This window comes from Lycorma delicatula, chromosome 3, assembly GCF_047948215.1.
Source record: "Lycorma delicatula isolate Av1 chromosome 3, ASM4794821v1, whole genome shotgun sequence".
Taxonomy (NCBI): Eukaryota; Metazoa; Arthropoda; class Insecta; order Hemiptera; family Fulgoridae; genus Lycorma; species Lycorma delicatula.
Window position 1 is genome coordinate 92240009 of NC_134457.1, and position 20383 is coordinate 92260391.

General features: G+C 29.0%; 1 pseudogene; it reads right to left on the minus strand.

Moving 5' to 3' along the window:
* Nucleotides 1–15338: 15338 nt before the first annotated feature.
* On the minus strand, nucleotides 15339–17979 carry LOC142321168 (uncharacterized; annotated as a pseudogene).
* Nucleotides 17980–20383: the final 2404 nt, after the last annotated feature.

The window sequence follows — 20383 nt, forward strand, 5'->3', positions numbered from 1 at the left end:
AACTTTAAATTTTTAAAGTTCTTCGGGCAGCTGTACTCGGCTCCGTACGGTCACACATCTTCTGGTGGCTCACTCGCTTCCATACACGCTATAGAAACTGGCTTCGCGCTAGAATTGGAGTCTAGTTCCTTCACCCAGACTCAACATGTGTTTGTTATGAATGTTAAATATATAATTTACAAGTTCAAGATTAAAATAAAAACAATTTATATTATAGACGAAGTCAAGACTTTTATTTATTTGTATGGACAACTATTTAGAATTACAACAAATTATTACATTAGACAACAACAAATTATTACATTTAGAATTACAACAAATATTTAAAATAATTTAAACTCAACCGAGGTATTAAACCAAGGCGGCAAATTCGACAATTTTGTTCCTCCGGCCGCGGATGTTATTTGAAATTCTACCGTCGGTACTAATTTATTTCGATTTTCACAATTGAACAAATTCGAGGTATTTATACAAACTTTCTTACTTAAATAAATAATTTTTATCTTTCAGTAATTTGATCATATTGAAAATTGACTCAGAAAACGTGTTGCATGATAAGGTTTTGCTTGATTAAGATTATCAGATGATAAGTAATAACGAATAATTAAAACAATTAATTATTGTTGCTGCATTCAATTCGATACTTGAAATATAATAAAATTTAAAAGAAAATATACTTACAACTTGTTTTAATAGTAAATGCTCTAACGTAAATGAAAGTACTGAAGATGAAACAGTTTTTTTAATTCCAATCATTTCATTAACAAAAAATAAAAGTATTAGTTTACACGAGATTACTACTGCTAATAAAACTCGAACAGTAGGAAAGTGTTGCAAATGTAGCAACAAAGATTTGTTACATAAAACAGAAATAAATTCGATCGGTAAAGTTTTTATTCTACAATTAGAACTAATTGAACTAATTAATGAAAAATAAAATAGTTAATTTAATAGTAATAATAATAATACAAAAAGTGTGTCCACGGATGCGATAAAAATCGAGGGTTACACTTACAAAGTAATAAGTTCAATATTACATCACGAATCTTCGATTTGTGAAGGCCATTATACCAGTTTTATTAAAAAAGGAAAAATGGTATGAAGTGAATGATATGACACATCAACAAAAAAAAAAATTGGCCAAGAAATTTAAAAAATGCATATTTGTTTGTTCTAGAAAGGCAATAAATTTTAATAATGAATCCATAAGGATAACAATCCGTAATTCTTAAAAAAAATAAATAAAATAATAATCTAACAAAACGCAGTTATATCCAAAAAAATTACAATGAAATTATAAACCGTACGGTAAGAGTCTCGCAGATAGCATTTCTTCCACTCAAAAAACAAAAATTTCTGTAATATAAATAAAACTGTTTTAACAAAATGATACAGATATCAAAAAAGGTAAAACACAACATTTCTATTATCAAAATCTGTTATTAATTTAGAATTTTGTTTAAAAAAAATACACGTTAAATATTTATAATAGACAATAGATATACAATAATAGATAATAAACAATGTTTAAGCGTTCCATATATACGCAAAAATAGAAAATTTTGTTAAAAGCTCTTATCGGCCCGATTTCATTTATTAAACAGCGAATAATCACAAGAATTGTATTATTTCTGTAAATCTGATATGTATTACATATAAATAAAATCGGGCCGATAAGAGTTTTGATTTCTTAAAACTTCTGCAGATACGGTCCTGGGACCCATTTAATTCAACTTCTCAGGTCAAAAACCATAAGAAATCACTAATTCTGCCCGTTAACTAACATCCTAAAAATTTCAATACGACCTCGTTTACCGCGGAAGTTGAAATCCGAGTGAAATCTTTCACTAACCGTAACTCGCAAACGAAGCATTTTAGCCCATACATTGATTGAAGTTTTTTTCATTATTTTCACGAGTGGAATAGCTTATGAAAGTCCACAGAGAACTTCGTGATACATACTGAATATATTTTTTTTAATTTTAAGTAAAGCTTTCCTTACCTTTTTCTGTGAGAATACTTTGAATATCAAACTGTATAACATTACAATACGATAATCCAATAATTTTAAGCTATGACTATGACAAAATAATAAAAAATGTCTTCAAATTGTCAATGTAAATAAATATATATTTGAAAAAATTACCAAAGGGACACCAGAGGGATTTCCTCAACAAATACGAAAAAAGAGCAATGACTCGGTCTGTTCAATGTCGAGTAAAGATTAAAAAAAGAAAATTAAAAATGTTAAAAACGTACAGGTGAAATTAAGATCCTCTCATTTAAATCGGTTAAATAACTTTTTGAAAATTTTAAAACAAGTATTATATAAAATAATTTAAATTAGAGGCGATTACGGATAAAACTCATTCTATACTCTAATAAATAGAAAAAACAAATACATCTACCTGAATTGTGATTATTTCAACAAAATTTTATTACTATTGTAATTAATAACATGAACCCGGGCTTGACGTAAAATTGCGTCCCTCTAAACTTGGTGATTGTGAAAAGATCTGAAACATCCTAGAAGATAGTAAAGTAATAAAGTTGTAAACAGAGTAAGCAGGCATCTAGGTAGTCCCTTCAACCTTTTGAGATACCTGTTGAGATGACCTCTTGCACGGAGAAATTTGAGCGATTAAATGTGGTACAAGAAACCGCGCAGTTAGAGATAGATACAGGATTTCCTGAAGGAGTGATGGTATAAGGTAAGAAAAAAAAAGAAGACTAATGTTGTTTCATAATGTTGTTATGAAACCGCTTAATAATCTAAATTAAAAATAATAATGGTAATAAAATACGTTTTTCAGTTGGAAGATCACTTATATCTATCGCAAACAATTTTTTTCCCCTCTCAAATCATCATGCAACAAGTATCACTAGCACAATTAAGATGAACGGTTTGATTCCCATTCAATCAAAATCAGTACAATCTTTCTAAAGTTATATCACTACAAGGTAACAAATAAATATAACAAAGGCAATTTAATATCTTTATAGTATCACTAAGATCGATTTATTTGACGTAGGCGGCTTGAAATAAGTACTGTATTATACAGAATCTATCTTGAGTACGTACTCAACGGAAAATCTATACATTTGTGCTAGCTACTACTTCATACTATAGCGTAGAAAAATAACTTAATACTAGACTAAGCTTTTATACTATACTTTTACTATACTATAATAACTTCATACTATAGTAGTCTACTAATTCAATCGTATAGCAATTTTGTAGCCGATTTTGTTAAATTTATGAAGTAAAAATATGGACATAGCATCTTAATTAAGTTCGATTGACTTTATAAAATGGCAATCGATAATATTAAGCGATTTAAACCGAAAAAGTGATTACTTTTTTTAATAATGTGAAAATGATTGACAGACGCTAAAATAGTTCAAAAATAAATTATTTACAATAATAAAAAATTAAAATTTTATCAAAACTATTTCATAATGTTATTTTTATTTTTTTATTTTATTACTACTACTATTTTTCTCAAAGCAACAGTGGTTTCTGCACGCACAAGTAGTGATTTTTGCGCCGGCTAAAAACATAAATTCTATAGTTAACACTTAAAAAACCCTAAATAAATTTATTAAAATTTTCATTAATGCAATGACATCTTCATATATTGCAAATTAAAATTCGTATAAGCTTTCTAAAACCTAAATAACTAAAATTAATAATTCGATTTCTTTATCCGAGATACATTCCGTCATAAATAATAGTATTTAAACACGTTATAAGAATTAATAAGAAAAAAGTATACACATTTATTCAGAAACCGAATTTTTAATTAATACATACGGTCAAAAACGGGTAATAGATTATTAGTACCCTTGTTAAGCCTTTTTTTGAAAGAACGTAAGTTTTTAAGGGGAATCTAGTAAAACTTGTTTCAAACAATTGTTAGGCGAAGTAGAAAGAAAAAAGAGATGGAAACATTAAGAAGGGTGGAATGAGATAAACAATTTTGGACTTATAAATTCTGAGAAAAATTTACTGATGCTAAAACAGGGTTTTAAGAACGTTCGACGATTAAAATATATTGAAAAACAAACAAGGAGATAAAAATAGTTTTTCGTTACAGGGAATTACTAAAGTAGTAACTACGTGAAAGAATAGTCATAATTAAACAATATTAAGAAATAACGTTGCATTTTTACGATTGGAAAAAGATTTGATACGTATACTATTGATCGCATATTAAACCAAACAAAAATAAAAACCTCAAAAAATCGGAAATATGTGTATATTTTATTAAAAAGGATCAAGACATACTTAAAAACTGCCCTTAATATACGCTTTCCTAAATTTCTGGTATTCAACGTTTTTAGAAAATTACCTGCAAAAGAATATTTTACTTCCTTAAGATCGTGAAACAATAAAAAAAATCCTTTCGTAAATACTTTTTGAACTGTTTTAAAAAATAGTATTTTTTTAGTTTACAAAAAAGATTATTATTATTTAACTTCAATTTATCTCCGTCAACTTTAGGCATTCTCGGCCATCCTCGAGCTGTATATAGATCAAAAGTGCTTGTATACCTTATCAAAACTATTCAATCAATTATCAGAAAATAAAAAACAGAACATTCAGTTAAGCCGGCGTTTCTGTCTCCTTCGATTTACCTTAACGTAAATATGTAAAAAAAAAAAAAAAAATACGAGTACAAATTCTTAGTCTAACTATTACTAGAGAAGAATTTTTTTTAGTAAAAAAAAGTTGTAATTTTTTTAGTTTCAATTATATTCCCCTTTAATTTTTTTTATAAATACATCTCGATTAAATCAGAAAAAACCCACAATGACCGGTGCTCAATCCGTTTAAAAAAATCTTTTTTATGAATGTTATTTAAAATATTTATTTTTCGCTTATCTTTTAAAAACGTTTTCAACAAAGAAGGAAGAAAGAAAAGAATCTCCGTCTAACAAAAAAAATACCCAACAAAGATTCTTCCAAATTAATTTTATTATATTATTGTTAATTTTATTATTTTTTATTGTTATTATTGAATTATTATTCGTCGTAAAACGTTTTTACAATCAGAGGTTAATAATTATTAATAAAGCAATATATTTAAATTTAAAAAAAATGCCTTCCCCTCCTAAGACCAAAATATTTCATTAATTAAACTTTCATTTGGCTATAACTCTGAAACCGATGAAAATAAGTTCACTTATGATATATCGTTGAAAAGCTCTCGATGAGGGCTTATTACTGCAGTTAAGAAAAAGTAAAAAATCCAAACGTTTTTGGATTTTGAGCTTTTTTGAACACTTTTGGTTCGGTCAATTGCAATCAAAAGGAGAGATGCACAGTTAGATGTTACAACAGTACTAAATCCAAAATTTCAACATCCTACGACTAATTGTTTTTTAGTTATGGGAGATAAATACGTACAGACGTCACGCCGAAACTAGTCAATGTGTATTCAGGGATGGTCAAAATGGATATTTCCGTTGAAATCTGAAAACCGAAAATTTTCGCGATCACAATACTTCCTTTACCCATACATGGAGGTAAAAAAAGGGACAAAACATCTGTTTTTACAAATATTAAAAAAAAAAATATTGATGCTCAAATAAAAAAAAACAACTACTCAATATAAAATGCTCACGTCTTCCTGTTCTCCCTGTAGTATTTTGATGAACAGAAGACTTTTTTTTCAATAGAATTTTTTAGTCTCAAAGCAGTGCAACATAAATTACATAAACGAAAGCAAAATTAAAATAAAACTATACTCTACAAATTTTATATTTCATTTAATTTTATTACAAAAGAAATAAACTTATAAAAATCGTCAAATCTAATTTTCGTCCCTTTTTTTAATATATGTAATTAAATTCTTTAAACATTTATTAAAACAGCGGATAAATTTTCGATCCAGATTACAAATCAGCACGGACAAAAATCCTTACAGTTGAAAAGTTTTAAAAAAGCCGACAAAAGGTTGAATAATTTTTCTGCCTTGCCCTTGAAAAATACTTAAATATAGCGTAGTTTTTTAAATATTAATAACTTAATTATGCAGTATTTAGAGTACAACTGCGAAAAAGATCAAAATGTCCAATAAATATATTTTGGCCCGAATTGGTCTCCTTGATCAAATAAAAAAGTAGTCTTAAAAGTGTAACTGAGAATGAAAATAAAAATTTGTAGTAAAACAATTTGGGTCCCATTTGATCTTGTTCGACAGCTACCTCATATAACATTTTTAATAACAGCCACAACATGAAAAATGTCAAATTTATGTCGAATATAGTGTCGGAAATTATAAAGCATTCAAAAAAAAAATTTATTTTTTTGTCGGGTCCCACAAAGCCCCTTTTTTAAAAAAATCTCCAATGTAATCTACGTTAATACTAGTTAAGGTGTGATTTTCAATCTTGAAAATTAAAGTTTCAAAAAAAACTGATATTTAAGTACGAATCCCATTCCGTCCCCTTGTTACATGAGGCTTAAAAGTTTAATTATCGCAGCACTTAAATAATTCGACCCGATTTGGTGCAATGTTATTCAACAAGGCTAAAAAAAATTATAGTTTACTAAAAAAATAAAATAAAATATGATTACCGTGATGCCTCCTTGTTCGACGGGTCAAAAATCAGGTAAACAGAAATAAATAAACCCGTTGACTAAAAAAGTTTTAGTCAACGGGTTTTCGAGATGAGGCAAAAACTACTTAGAAATTATATTTAATATTTTGCAACCCCCTAAATCTTCAATCGACTAAAACTCCATTTTCTACGATAAAAATACTCAAAAATTAAAAATTGGGAAAACGAACCCTCTCCCTTTTTCAATTTTGTCCAAAATTTAATCTTATCAATATTTAGAAAATTTCTGAGCGGTTTTTCGAATAACCTATGTTATTCCAGTCCGGAAATATTAATCAAAGTACAGGTCAATATATGCACGTACGAGTACAGACATCTTCCGGACTTATGCAGTCTTAGAACGTCGATATTTACAAAATAATTCCGATATTTAAAATGTTGGCTGATCGCTATACTGCTGCTGCAGCGATAGATTTGTAGTCAGGAAAGTAAAAATACAAATTAATTCAATTATTAATAAAATTTATAAATATAAAAATATTATATAAATATAATTTAAATAATAAATTATTTAACCTAATTAAAATATAAAATTTAAGCAATATATAAAAGAAAATAAACAAAAATTTTCACCATCATAATTAAAAAAAACACAATTAAATACATAATTAATGCAGAAACGAGTTATTTAAACAAAAACATAAATTCCATTATTAAGAAAGATAAAAGAAGGCTATACAAAAAAAAAACATTATCATATAATGATACACTTTAAAATGTATCAACAATTTCATTCATAAAGAAATGGAAAGGTCTTTCCTTAAAGGTTCCGTTAAAACATCTGACGCAGCTGGGCGGAATATAACCGTCTTTCAACCACTGCAACATTACAATGAGGTAATAAGTACAAATCAGAGTTTTTTTTTCTTTTATAATGTTTAATCAAGGTGAAAAAGAAAAAACATTTTTTATACTTACCCGATTCCAAGATTTGTTTTACTCGTTCAAAAAAACTTCAATAATAGCTAATTTCATTAATATTCAATTTTTGTATTACACTTAGTACGTAGTGTGAAAACATATTTCTAAAATCTTAGAAAAACCAATTTTTCAAAATAAAAGTTAAATTTTCTTGATAGCTAACGTTTAGTTGCCGGCTTAATTTATAAAAACAAAAATATCAGAAACTATTTTAAGCTTTATATATATATATATTTATTTATTTATTTATTTATTACGGGCCCGTGTGTGTGTGTGTGTGTGTGCGTGATTTTTTTTCTGTAAGTAAAACCAATTTTACACGTACCATTTATTCAACATCATGTTTTACTTACTAATGAATTAAAGACGTAAACAAATTGGAAATAATATTAAATTAGTCAGTTTATTGTAACTACCGAAAATATTATAGATGAACCATGAAGTAGAGGATGTTATTTTAAAATATAAAAATAATAATAGAAATTTATTAGTATTTGATGAAGAATATTAAACAAGCAAATAACAGGCACAAACAGAATAACAAACAATTTTGTAACATTACAATAATACTGTAATCAATAGAAAATCATATTTACTTTGTCCGATTGTCATCTAGAAGATTAATAATAATAATTAAACATGAAAGTAGTAATTTAAATTTTAAACTACCATAACCTATAGTTTCAAGGGCAGATAACAATGATAAATACACAATACATGGTAGATTGTATGATATCGTTCAATTTCATCCTTACATAAAATTTATCTTTAAACAAAAAATAAGTTTTTAATTATTAAAATTCCATTACAAAATAATATTTCCTTAAATTTAAGAAACGGGATGTATACCATTATCTCTATAATGTGACTGAAATGCGTACTAATGAAAACCTTATCAAAACTAGTTAAATTATTTTTAATCTCCAGCAAATTAATGTTATTTTGGAAGGATTTTATATCATAATAGAAAATTTTTACCTTTTAAAGGCATCGATTTAAAATTTAAAAATCTATTTACGGCTGTAATCTGTTTCACAATAAATAAATATGTTAAAAATTCCCCAATTTACTTCTTACAAGTAAATTATAAAAATTTACAGGTGTATTATAAAAATAAAAGATTCATTTCCAAAAATGTAAATATTTACAAAAATTTCAAAACATTCCAGGAATAAAAATAGTAATATACAAAATAAAACATTACAGTAAGTAACATAATGAAATGAATATCTAGAATTTAAATCTACTATAATTTTTTCCAGCAGGTTAATTATATATTTTTTTTTTTTTAGAAAATAAAATAATTTTATTTATTTTACATAAATATAAACTCACAGTCACTTTGATTGCATATAATGAGGAAACGTTGATTAAATAGTAATAATTTATTTTTTTCTATTTCGCATACAATTAATTTTTATTTGCAATAATTTACCATCTTATAATATAAAAACAAGGTTATAAATAAAAAAATTTTTTTTTCCGATCGGTACACACGTTATAAAGACGTCTTTTTAAGATAAATTACAAACAAAAACAGATTATAAGATAAAAAACATTTGATGTCGACGCCACATGATTTTCTTGTACACCTATTAAATTACAAACACATGGTTTTTTAAAATGAAAATTACATAAACGTCAGGCCGAAACTAGTCAAAATGGATTCAAGGATGGTCAAAATGGATATTTCCGTTGAATTCTGAAAACTGAATTTTTTCGGGATCACAATACTTCCTTTACTTCGTACAAGGAAGTAAAATAGATACGTTCAAAATTCATATTGATTATTTAAATACAAATTTCAATCTCCGTAGCAGAGTGATAGCGTCTCGGCCTTTCATCCGGAGGTCCCGGGTTCGAATCCCGGTCAGGCATGACATTTTTCATACGCTACAAATTGCATATCTTTATATTCCAATGCGCAAGCTTCTTTGGTGAAATTCATCAGTCGAAAAGGAATATATGAAATGCAGTTAACGTAAATAAATTCCGGTAAAGACAGGAAGATGTAAAAGGTAAGAATAAAAATTCAGCGAGGATATGTTCAAAAGCCGACAAGCTTTTGGTAAGTCTTAAGAATAAACTTTTTTTCTAATTTAGCTTAAGTTTATAATTAACTGTTAACCTTTTCATCCTGAATCTCTATTCATTAAAATCGAAGTTAAAAAAGAAAATGTTCAACAAAGTTTTCGTCTATGCGCCAATAAAAGTGTGTTACATGAAGGCAAAGAGTTGTTATCAATAATCCTGTCACATGTAGGACTACATTTTATATAAACCAGTAACTACACGGCAGTAAAATATCCATTCTGACGAGCGCAGAGAATAACTCGTGCAGATAGAAAGAACTGACAATAAAAATTTAAAAGATCGGCTTATGTGTACTTTTAAGGCACCCGCAATGATCACAGAACCGAATAAAATGTTGAAGTTTCAAAAAGGAACACGAGTTTACCGATTAAAACATGAAAAATTAACAGGTATAAACGGCAATAAAACATTTTTTTTTAAAGCAGTCGCAACTGAAATACAAAATTTCACCTGTTAGTTTACTCATAGCAAGATTTTATTTTTTGATGATACATCTGATTTAATACAACACCAAAGCAAATTATTTTGATTTGTGCCTGTTTGTCCGAGAATATTGGAAAACCCAAAGGATTCTTTTAAAAAAATTTTTAGATGAATATTTTATTTAATTTAAGCATTTCACCTGTTTTAACGATACATTTAATTTCTTATTTACTGTAACAAAAAAATTAAACCCAAAAAAATAAATCTGTTACAACTACTTAGCAAAATTTTGAAGGGGTATCTCCGACTTTGATTTGAAGTAAAGTTTAAATTTGTAATTTACTAAACTTGGATGATCATAATAAAATATTTCGCTTTAAAACTATTAATAACAAAAATTAAATATATAACGTTTACACCAAACATTTTTCGTTTATGCTCCAGAATGATACTTTCGAGTAATGTAAAATAAATGGAAACCGAAGGAACACCAGATAAATCGGTGATAAAAAGTAAAACTGTTCCTCTGTTCCCAGTTCTCTGATGAACTTCATCAAACAAAAATTACATCGCAAGAGACTAGAGAAAACAGTTTACAAAATATTATGAGCGACTACGCTTAGATATTTATACGTTATCCAAGTTTATCCCGTTATGCTTAATCAAAGTTAAATCAGGAAAAGAAGAAATAGTATGGAAAGTAAAGTAACTTTAATTATATATAATATTACAGATACAGCCCAATTAAAATATAATTTTGTCACAAATAACAGACCAGTTGTAAGAATACCATTAAGACGGACGACCTAAGTAATTCCATTAACTTATGCATTCCAGTTTAATAAATAGGATTTTTCTGGAAAGGGAACTTCAGTCGTTTGACTGCTTCTTCCAAATTAAAAGTACCTATACCTTAACTGAATTTAAACTTCTATCTTGGAGCACCACAAAAAACTACAAGAGCTCATCGCAACGACGATGCCAAATATTCGTCGAATCAGAAAACTGTGTTTTTATAATAAGGTAAAACATTATTTACGATACAAGCTAATTACACAAAACTATATTTAATAATAAATAATTTACCTTTGTAGTAATTGTTTTTAAATTTAAAAAAATTTAACCGTTTTAAACTAAAAATTAAGCATTATTAGAAGTATTGTGTTCGCAAAAAATCTCGGTTTTCAGATTTTAACAGAAATATCCATTTTGATCATCCCTAATCCATTTTGATTAGTTTTGGCCTGACGTCTGAACGTACGTATTTCGCATAACTCAAAACGATTAGTCGTAGAATGTTGAAATTTTGAATTTAGGACTGCTGTAACATCTAATTGTGCACCTTCCCTTTTGGTTGCAATTTACTGAACCAAAAAAGCCTAAAATCCAAAAAAAAATTGGATTATATCATAAGTGGTACTTATTTTCATTGGTTCTAGAGTTATAACCACAAAAAAATTTTAATTATATATAATTTAATAGGCGTACAAGGAAGTCATGTGGTGACCACATCAGATTTTTACTTTGATGTTCTGTCAAGCCGTACAGAGCAGCCTGAAATAATTTTTGTTAACTCGTATTTTTTATTAGTCCATCTTTATTTGCCTTAATATGTCACAGAATTTTATCCAATCAAATCAGAGCTAAACTGAACGGGGTGGATGATATCTAAAATTAATATTTCTTTGATTTTTTACCATATCAAATGCTAAATGTAAGTATCTAGTAGTCTTATCGGACTGTTAGCACAAACTTTATAAAGAATCTTCTACCCATATGTCTCATATTATGTACTTCCTAAATTCACATATCCAGTTACCGAAATCGATAGGTTATTTTCTTAAACATTTGGCTACGTAATCCATGAATTTACTAACATCTTTATTGGATTGTGCAATGATAAATTTGAAGTAAATAAATAAATGATAGAGGCGGTTTTGCCATTTTACGTGGAATAATAAAGGTGCATACTACTTTTTTCTACAAGAAATATGAAATAAAATCGTCAGAATAATTTAAAGACGTCAGAAGTAACATAGATAAAAAACAACAGCTCAACACCTACATTACACAGGTTTGAAAAAAAATCAGGGTGTTGCATGAAAGGAATTTTCACTGGAATAAATCAATCAAACCGTTTAGTATTTTGAAGAATAAAATGAAATAAGTTTAAGTAAACTCCAACCATATTTTTACCAGGTGTAACAAAAGGTGTGGCAACATTTTTCAATTCGTATTTAGTCTAAGAGAAGTAGTAGGCGTTTAGGTGTGGTAGCAATTTTAACAATTAAAATATTTCATATAGGTTTGGTTACACTATTTTACATTTGCAAAATAATATTCTTGATTTTTTTTTCTTAATGGTAAGTCATCTTTTATTACTTAAAATTATTCATTTATATATGTATAATTAAATACTGACGTATCTATCATATGCGGTAAATGAAAATATTGAACGAATGAAAATGAAAAAGAATATAAAAAATTTATATGAATCGATTATTTGAACGATTAATAAAATTATACGAAGAGTTCGTTTAGTAGTGAAAAAAATTAATTTAAATACAGTACATTAAAAGAAAGAAATAATAGCGAATAAAAATATATAACTCTACTATAAAGAATAAACCGTAAAGCAATATAAGACCAACCCACCTCTTTTTTCTTTTTTTTTTTACTCGAGGAAAAAACACCCCAGGATAAAAATGTTAAATAAGCCATCTGTGAACCAGCAATACTTTTCCCGATAAAAACATTTTTTAAAGATTAAAATATGTTACATCTACGTGAACATACGATTGAATTGAATTATTGTTATAATTTATTGAATAATTAAAAGTTAAAATCCTCAAAAAAAGAATTGTAACTTCTAAATTATCTTCTTAAAAATTAAACTGACGATTTTCATGAAATAAAAAACAAACGAGTCTTCACATCACGATCATGCAATTAACATTTAATCGACTTCTTGAATAAAATGGAGGTCAGTAAACCTATTTTCTTTTCTAAGCTGACAAGCTGAAATTGTTCTAATCTCATAACAACGGGTATTAAGTAAACGAGTTTGAAAGATTTAAAAGGTAGGGAGAAATACAGATGTATACAGTGTCTAAAAAAAGCGAAGAATTTCATTCAGGAAATGTACAACAAGTGAAAACAAAAGAAAAACCTTGATGTAAACTTACTTCATTTTCGAGTTATAGCAAGCGAAAAATGTCATTTCTATTTAAAATGTAAAACGAAACCGTACTGAAATTTTAGGAACTTAAATTTCGGAGTTTTATATGGATTCTGACCTGATAAATTAATAAAACGGGTCCCAGAACTGTACCTCTGGAATAGCTATTTAGAAAATTATTGAAAACAAAATATATAATTACAAAAAACATAAAATTTTTTATCAAAATCTGTGGAGAATCTAATTCTGAGAAAATCTATTTATGTAACGTCAACTGAGCGTGAAGAAGATTTGAAGAAATTTGACTTTCATTAAAAAAAAGAAACAAAACATTTGACTTTTATTAGAAAAATATTGTACACATATTTTTAAAATATACAAAACAATGCTGTATTAAATTTTAAACCAAAAACAACTAACATTTCAATACTGGAAAAATCTAGAAACAAAATCGGTTACTATAAATAAATAAAATGACAGATTAGTATTATTTACATTTTATCTAAAAAAAAATATGTATATATAATATTAAGAAACAAAAATTCATTATTTAGAAATAATTTTGAAAAAATAAAGTTTTTTTTTTAAATTAGCATTATCAATTGATCAACTGAAATTTTTATATTATTCTATTTGAATAGTTTAGTATGCTTTCAAAATTGAAGACAATTACAATGCTTGAGTATCACTTCCTAAAAATGCCTTTTCAGCCTTTCAAATGAAGAATAGGCACGTACTTTTTTTTACGATTATTATAATGGAATATGGTAGCTGCTCATCGTGGGTATCATGTTTATATCAATTTTTTAAATTTATTTTTACTTGCAAAACATGTCCTGAAATTCTTTCCCTTTCTTCGTGCGACATCAAGTGTATGTGTGAACATATATATATATATTACGCGTTTCTTAACCAATAATTGGCATGAAAGGTAACAACATTTATTTTTAAAGCATATGTTGATTATCAGAAATAACCAAGAAAAACTTTATAAAACTGTAATTAAAATAAATTAAAAATTAATTTAATTAATCGTAAGAATTAATTTGGATAGATAATATAAAAATTATAATGAAAAATATAATTTTTTGTCTTCATGTTTTGTAAAAATTTTACCCGAGTATGTTTAACTAGAAACGAAAAATGTCATGTCAGTAACGCGGGGTCCTATGTAGGCGACGCGATCCCACAGGCCATCTGAGCGGTGCGAGCGATTTGTGGTGGCCCTGTCCTACGTACGCGCGACTAGCGACAAAGCGATCCGATGTTAGTCGATTCAAAATAGTGCGCACAATGTCTACTTGCCGTAAGGTCATGTTGTATGAAAGCTGGTATTACAAGTATTTATTTGTAAGTGAATTTAGAAACGCGATCGACGATGTCTATTTGGAGAGGCCATTATATGGAGAGTTCCATCATTTATTTAAAAAACTCACAAATAACTCTAATGGACCAGAGTCCTTTCAGAAATATACAGAAATGCTACCTACTACTTTTTTTTACATAGTTGATGCTGTACGAAACGAATTTCAGCTCAAGGTGACAAACTTCCAACAACCAATTTCAGTCGAGGAGCGTCTTCTAGTAACTCTCAGGTAATGCATCTTTTAAATATATTTTTAGTACTTAATATAGCACTACAGTTCACAAACGCTCCGATGAAAATCTATAACTTCATTCAATATTGAAATAATTACTGTTAAGGACAAATAATACATAATGCGATATAGCAAATCTGAAATATTTATTAAAAGTACAACAAATTAACAACGACAACATTAAACGTGCAATAATGATAACGACTTGGTATTACAAATTGGTAGTGCATAATTCATAACGTAACACGTAATTGGTATTTGCACTGAAGAAAGTCGTGAATTAAACTATAAAAATTAATGAATATTTTATAGCCGGTGTGGTGAGACAATAAACTAATTATTTAATCGTTTACAAAGTAACCAGAACTTTATTTATTTATTTAAATTATAATATTATTTCTTTATTTATTGAAATAATAAAGTTTTATGTAGAAAATTAAATAACTATGTAACTGAATTTTGAAAATAAATGTTAACTATTGCATGTCTTTAGGGTTTGTGAAGTAACAACCTTGCGAATAGTAGTTGACTATTTCCTGGTTAAATTCTTGTTGTGTCAATGTTGCAAGTGCAACGTTTCCCCGTGCATAGTGGTTGTACTAGGGGGAGTTATTGAGTGTGATGAGCTTGAACCAGGTGAAGGTGCAACCAGATGAAACACTGTCGAGCTTTGTTATCTCTTCTACGAGGATGTTTTGAATTTTACTGCGAAACAAACGTTTATTAATAGATGGCAGTTTTTTAACATACGGGATCAATGACTTGAAGAATTGCACATCATCGTCATCCTCGCTATTTGATTCTTTGGCCAACAAAGATAGTTTTTTTGGATTCTAGAGCCAAAAAATCGGCTTTGAATTTATTTGCAGCACCAACCTTTTGCTTCTTCCGCGAAACTAACGAATGTGCTGAATTTTCTGTAGCGCTAGTAGATGACTCCTTAACTGCAGTTTGGCTTACGTCATTTTCATTTTGGAGCTCATCATCAATACAGCGTTCTGTTTCATCATTATCGCTTTCGTCAGAATTCTGTTTTTCTTGATTATTGGCGGCCGTATCTATGATGTAATTTATCGGGATGTTTGAATCCGTAGCCCTGGGAGTCATAATGCTTTTAAGGAACAGTATCAGTTCAAAGAACGGCCATGTACCGGTGTAGTTTGCAGCCCCGTCTCTATCATTTCCCGTTTTGTACTTCGGGATCTTCTTCAACTCCCTACGAAAACTGTCCTTCAAATTTTTCCATTTATTTTTTACGTTATCCTCTGAAACAAAGAAAGAAAACATTTTTCGTTAGTCGCTAATATATTACTACATTTAAATATTTATTCTTAAATAACATGATTTTTAGAAAAATTAAACATTTTTATCTGTTCCAGGTACTTAAAAACAGGTCTGAGATGGCCTTCTCATTTCGAATTTCTAAAAGTTAAGTGGCAGTAATAGTAATTGAGGTGTGCAAAGCGATTTGGAAGAAATTGGTACGTGAACAAATGCCGCCACCCACAACAGAAGACTTGAAGTCATCGCCAAGGAGTTTTGGGAAAAGTTGCAGTTTCCCAATTGTGCAGGTGCTATTGACCTGAAGCGTGTGAGGATAATACGTCCTCGAAAATCAGGTTCTATGTATTATTGCCATCACAGTTTTTATTCTATCGTTCTCCTGACACTTACTGATGCTAACTATAAATTTATCACGGTTAATCTAGGTTCTTTTGGAAAATAAAATGACGCTGGGGTATTTGATTACAGCTCACTACGTCAGTGTATTGAAAATAAGGGTATTAAACTTCCGAAAGCTAAATTGTTACCGGGAAGCTCAACTAAAGCACCTTTCGTCATTCTAGGGGGACATGGGTTTTCCATCGCTTGAGTATTTAATGAGACCGTTCGCATTAGCAAAACTGAGGGAAAGTGCTGGAAACGCGACATTTAATTACAGGTTATCAAAGGCAAGGATGGTTGTGGAGTGCTCTTATGGAGCTATATATTCGAAATTGAACGCGCTGGGGAAAGCGATTGAAACAAATGTTGATAACGCAGTATATTGTTAAGGCAATTACTTTGCTGCATAACGTCATTAAAGATTTGGAAAGAGCTGAAACATTAACAGATGTACAAGAACCACCCAATGTTGATCGCGAGGTTCATAAATATAGAAGTAAAACGAGGAATGCAGTTTCAGAGAGAGCAATCATCCGAACAACTTTCGCAAATTACTTCAAGGAACACTCTATATTATAATAAGCTAATATTACAGTATAGGCTAAAATCTTTATGTGTTTAACAAATTTTATATACATCAATTACTATTTTATTTGTAATTATATTTTATAATATTTTATGATGATTATTTTAAATTCATAAAAAATTACTAAAGATTTACACAAGATATTGTTACATTAATACATTAATTAATCTTTCATAAATTTGTATTTGGAATTTTTAATTTAATTGCCTTTCTCCTCTTCTCATTACTTTCTTTGTATTTCTATTATTTAGATAATGACGTTCAATTCAATGAAATAATAATTATATTTATCTGTCTTGTGATACATTTGCGTACAACAGTATACAATTGTACGCAGCGGTAATTAAAGCCGAACAGCGCGATTCATTTACGTCCTGGTCGTGGTACATTATTGTTTTAACATTTCATGCGCTTGTAGCACGTATAAACAAATTTTAATTTATATAAAGAAAAAATCACCGTACTGCAAACAGGTACACGAATAAAAAATACATTCCGTGTTGCAGGGCATGAAGTCCATATTTTTTTTTATTCTTGAGCGAGAATAAATAGAATTCTTCAAAAAAAGGTCTGTTTTAAAAACAAAACAAAATGCTTCTATCTAGGTTTTATTTAGAATTTCAAAGAAAAGCTCACTTATAGCTTGATTGGAAAAGGGAAAGACACTGGTCCAAAAAGTACTTAAAATATTAATTCAGTAAAAGTTTCATTAAAAAGTTATGTTTTTTTAATAAAATAATATACTCACTTGTTTCGTTTAGAGCAGCGGCAACTTCATTCCAAAGTTTGTCGGTAATTTTCCTGTTATGGTAGTTGTTATCTTTCACGTTCCATAAGATTGATCTTCTTTGCACTTCACAGATAAGAAGCTCAGTGAAATCAGACATAGCGAAAATTTACAATTAAAAATCTAATACACAACTAAATTCACGAAGTCCGTGTACCGATGTATATCGTTCAACTTCTGAAAGCAAACTGTTTAGGCGACTTGAGCGACCGGAACAAAATTTTTGATCGCTTCGCTCTTGGCGCTCCGGTCGCTCACGTAGGACACTTCCATAAAGAAACTAACGTTTGTTCCTATCGCGTCGCTCTTGTCGCTTACGTAGGACGTTGCCTAATTATTTAAATTTTGGAATTAGCAGGTGTAATCCCATATTTGGATGCCATACTTCTTAACTGGTTTAAATATCGACTCATAGGTTGTCAGTTTTCTTAAAATGACAGCTTTATTTATTTCCGAATAGCAGATTGGTTCTTTGTAACTTACAAAGTGTTCAAAAAGTGACACAGCCTTATAGGAAAATGATTAAGTTACAGTAGTTGTTAAAAAAGCAGTTCCATTATGCGATTCACATAATTGAATACTACATTGCATGCTCTAAACGCATGTTTTAACGTTTGTTAAGGAATTGTAGATACACATCGTTCAATTTCGTTCTGTAATTCGGGGACGGTGTGAGGATGAGTTTTTAAGCAGCATAAGTATTCCCATTTAAGGTATTCCCACAAGAAAAAGTCAGAAGGAGATAAATCAGAAAACCGAGGGGGCCACAACCCCTTCGAAATCACTTGTCCATGAAAAAAACGATCCAAGAAAGTCATAGTGTTGTTGGCTGTATAAGCTGTAGCATTGTCCTGCGAAAGCACGTGTACACTAGCCGGTCTGCAGGTATAGTTTTGACAAATTGTTGCACCATCTGTATGTATGTAGCACCCACTGTTCACCGTGCCATGAAAGAATGTCACGAAGATTCGCTTACGCGACATTGCACGCCAAACTCCCGCTTTTTATCCGTGCAACGGATGTGGATTATCAGTACACCAAATGTGTAAATTCTGTGTATTCACGTAACCATCAAGATGGAACCGTGCCTCGTCAGACCGAAACCATCGTCGAGTTCTTCCATGTCTGGCGTTACAGATGACATGAAGCGCTGACAAAAACATACACGTTTTCCAGTGTCTGCATAAAAACTCGTGAACAACACGAATTCTGTTAGGATACATCTTTAAACACTTGCGCGATACCGTGTGGCATCTGCCTTCTGGAAAGACCAGACCGGCTAGGTAGGCGTCGCGCAGACTTCTTGAGACTAACAGAATATGCAGCTCGTACGTCTATCAACTTTTCTGGTGTTAACACTACCGGTTGCTTCTGCCGCATCCCTGTCTCTTGGAACTTGTCGTAAAGCCGCTTGATGGAGGACTTGTTTAGTGCATTCGCACCATACCTTTCTGTAAAGGCATTTTGAGTCAGGACATAACTGGCACGTCTAATATATTGGGAGACAATGAATATTCATGAATAATTGATAAAAGATTCATTTGCCAACTGGAGAATGGGTCTTATGGTTTCCTTTGCCATTTTTTTTATAAATTACCGAAGACCAATTCGATAATTTTATAAAAACTATATCCACCTGTTTATTTAAAACTGAATTAATTAAAATCGTATTCTATTTAACAAAATTAATGCAATTCTTTTGATAAGTTTTCAAATAATACTAATTTTATTTTGTAATAAATTATTCTATTGCATACCTTTACATATTATATCACTTTTTTTTTTTGTTATTTTTATACAATAAAATGACTTAAACAACTTTTTTACTGTTAATTTTTTATTTTGTGGCGCTGCTTTATTTTTCTATAATTTTCTTAAATCCTTCAAAGTGTATACTGAAGAAGTTCCTTTTTATTCTACACCCCTACTCATTCCTGACATTCCTGATCAATATAATGTATAATTATATTATTCTAAAAAAAACCATGATTTGAATAAAACATTTACTTATCTTTTTCGATAAATGTCGACGTAATTTAGTAAAAATCAACGTAGTTTCGCTTTTTAGAGAAGTCGCTTTTTAAAATTTTAACATCCCACTTGTTTTTGTTTTGACAGTAAATTGTAATCCGACTTGTAAAAAGTTGATTTTAATAAAACTATTTTTAACGAACACATTTTTTTTCTTAAAACCTGACTTAAACTTTTTAACTCATGATTATTACCCTTTTGGGCAATAATAAATAAATCTAACAGAAGGGATTTATTTCCAGTAATTACAAAATATCTTAAAAATAAAGTTATAATATAAACTAGTAACTAACTAATATTCAAGGGTTTCATATAAATACACAAGATTAAAAATCGACAGAAAATCTACTTATATTCTTTGAATCACCGTTTCTTTGGACTATGAGAAAAATCTTACCTCGTTACATTTTATGAAAGCATCTTATTAATTTATCTAAAGTTAACTTAAAAAATTTCCTTTTACAAAAAACAAT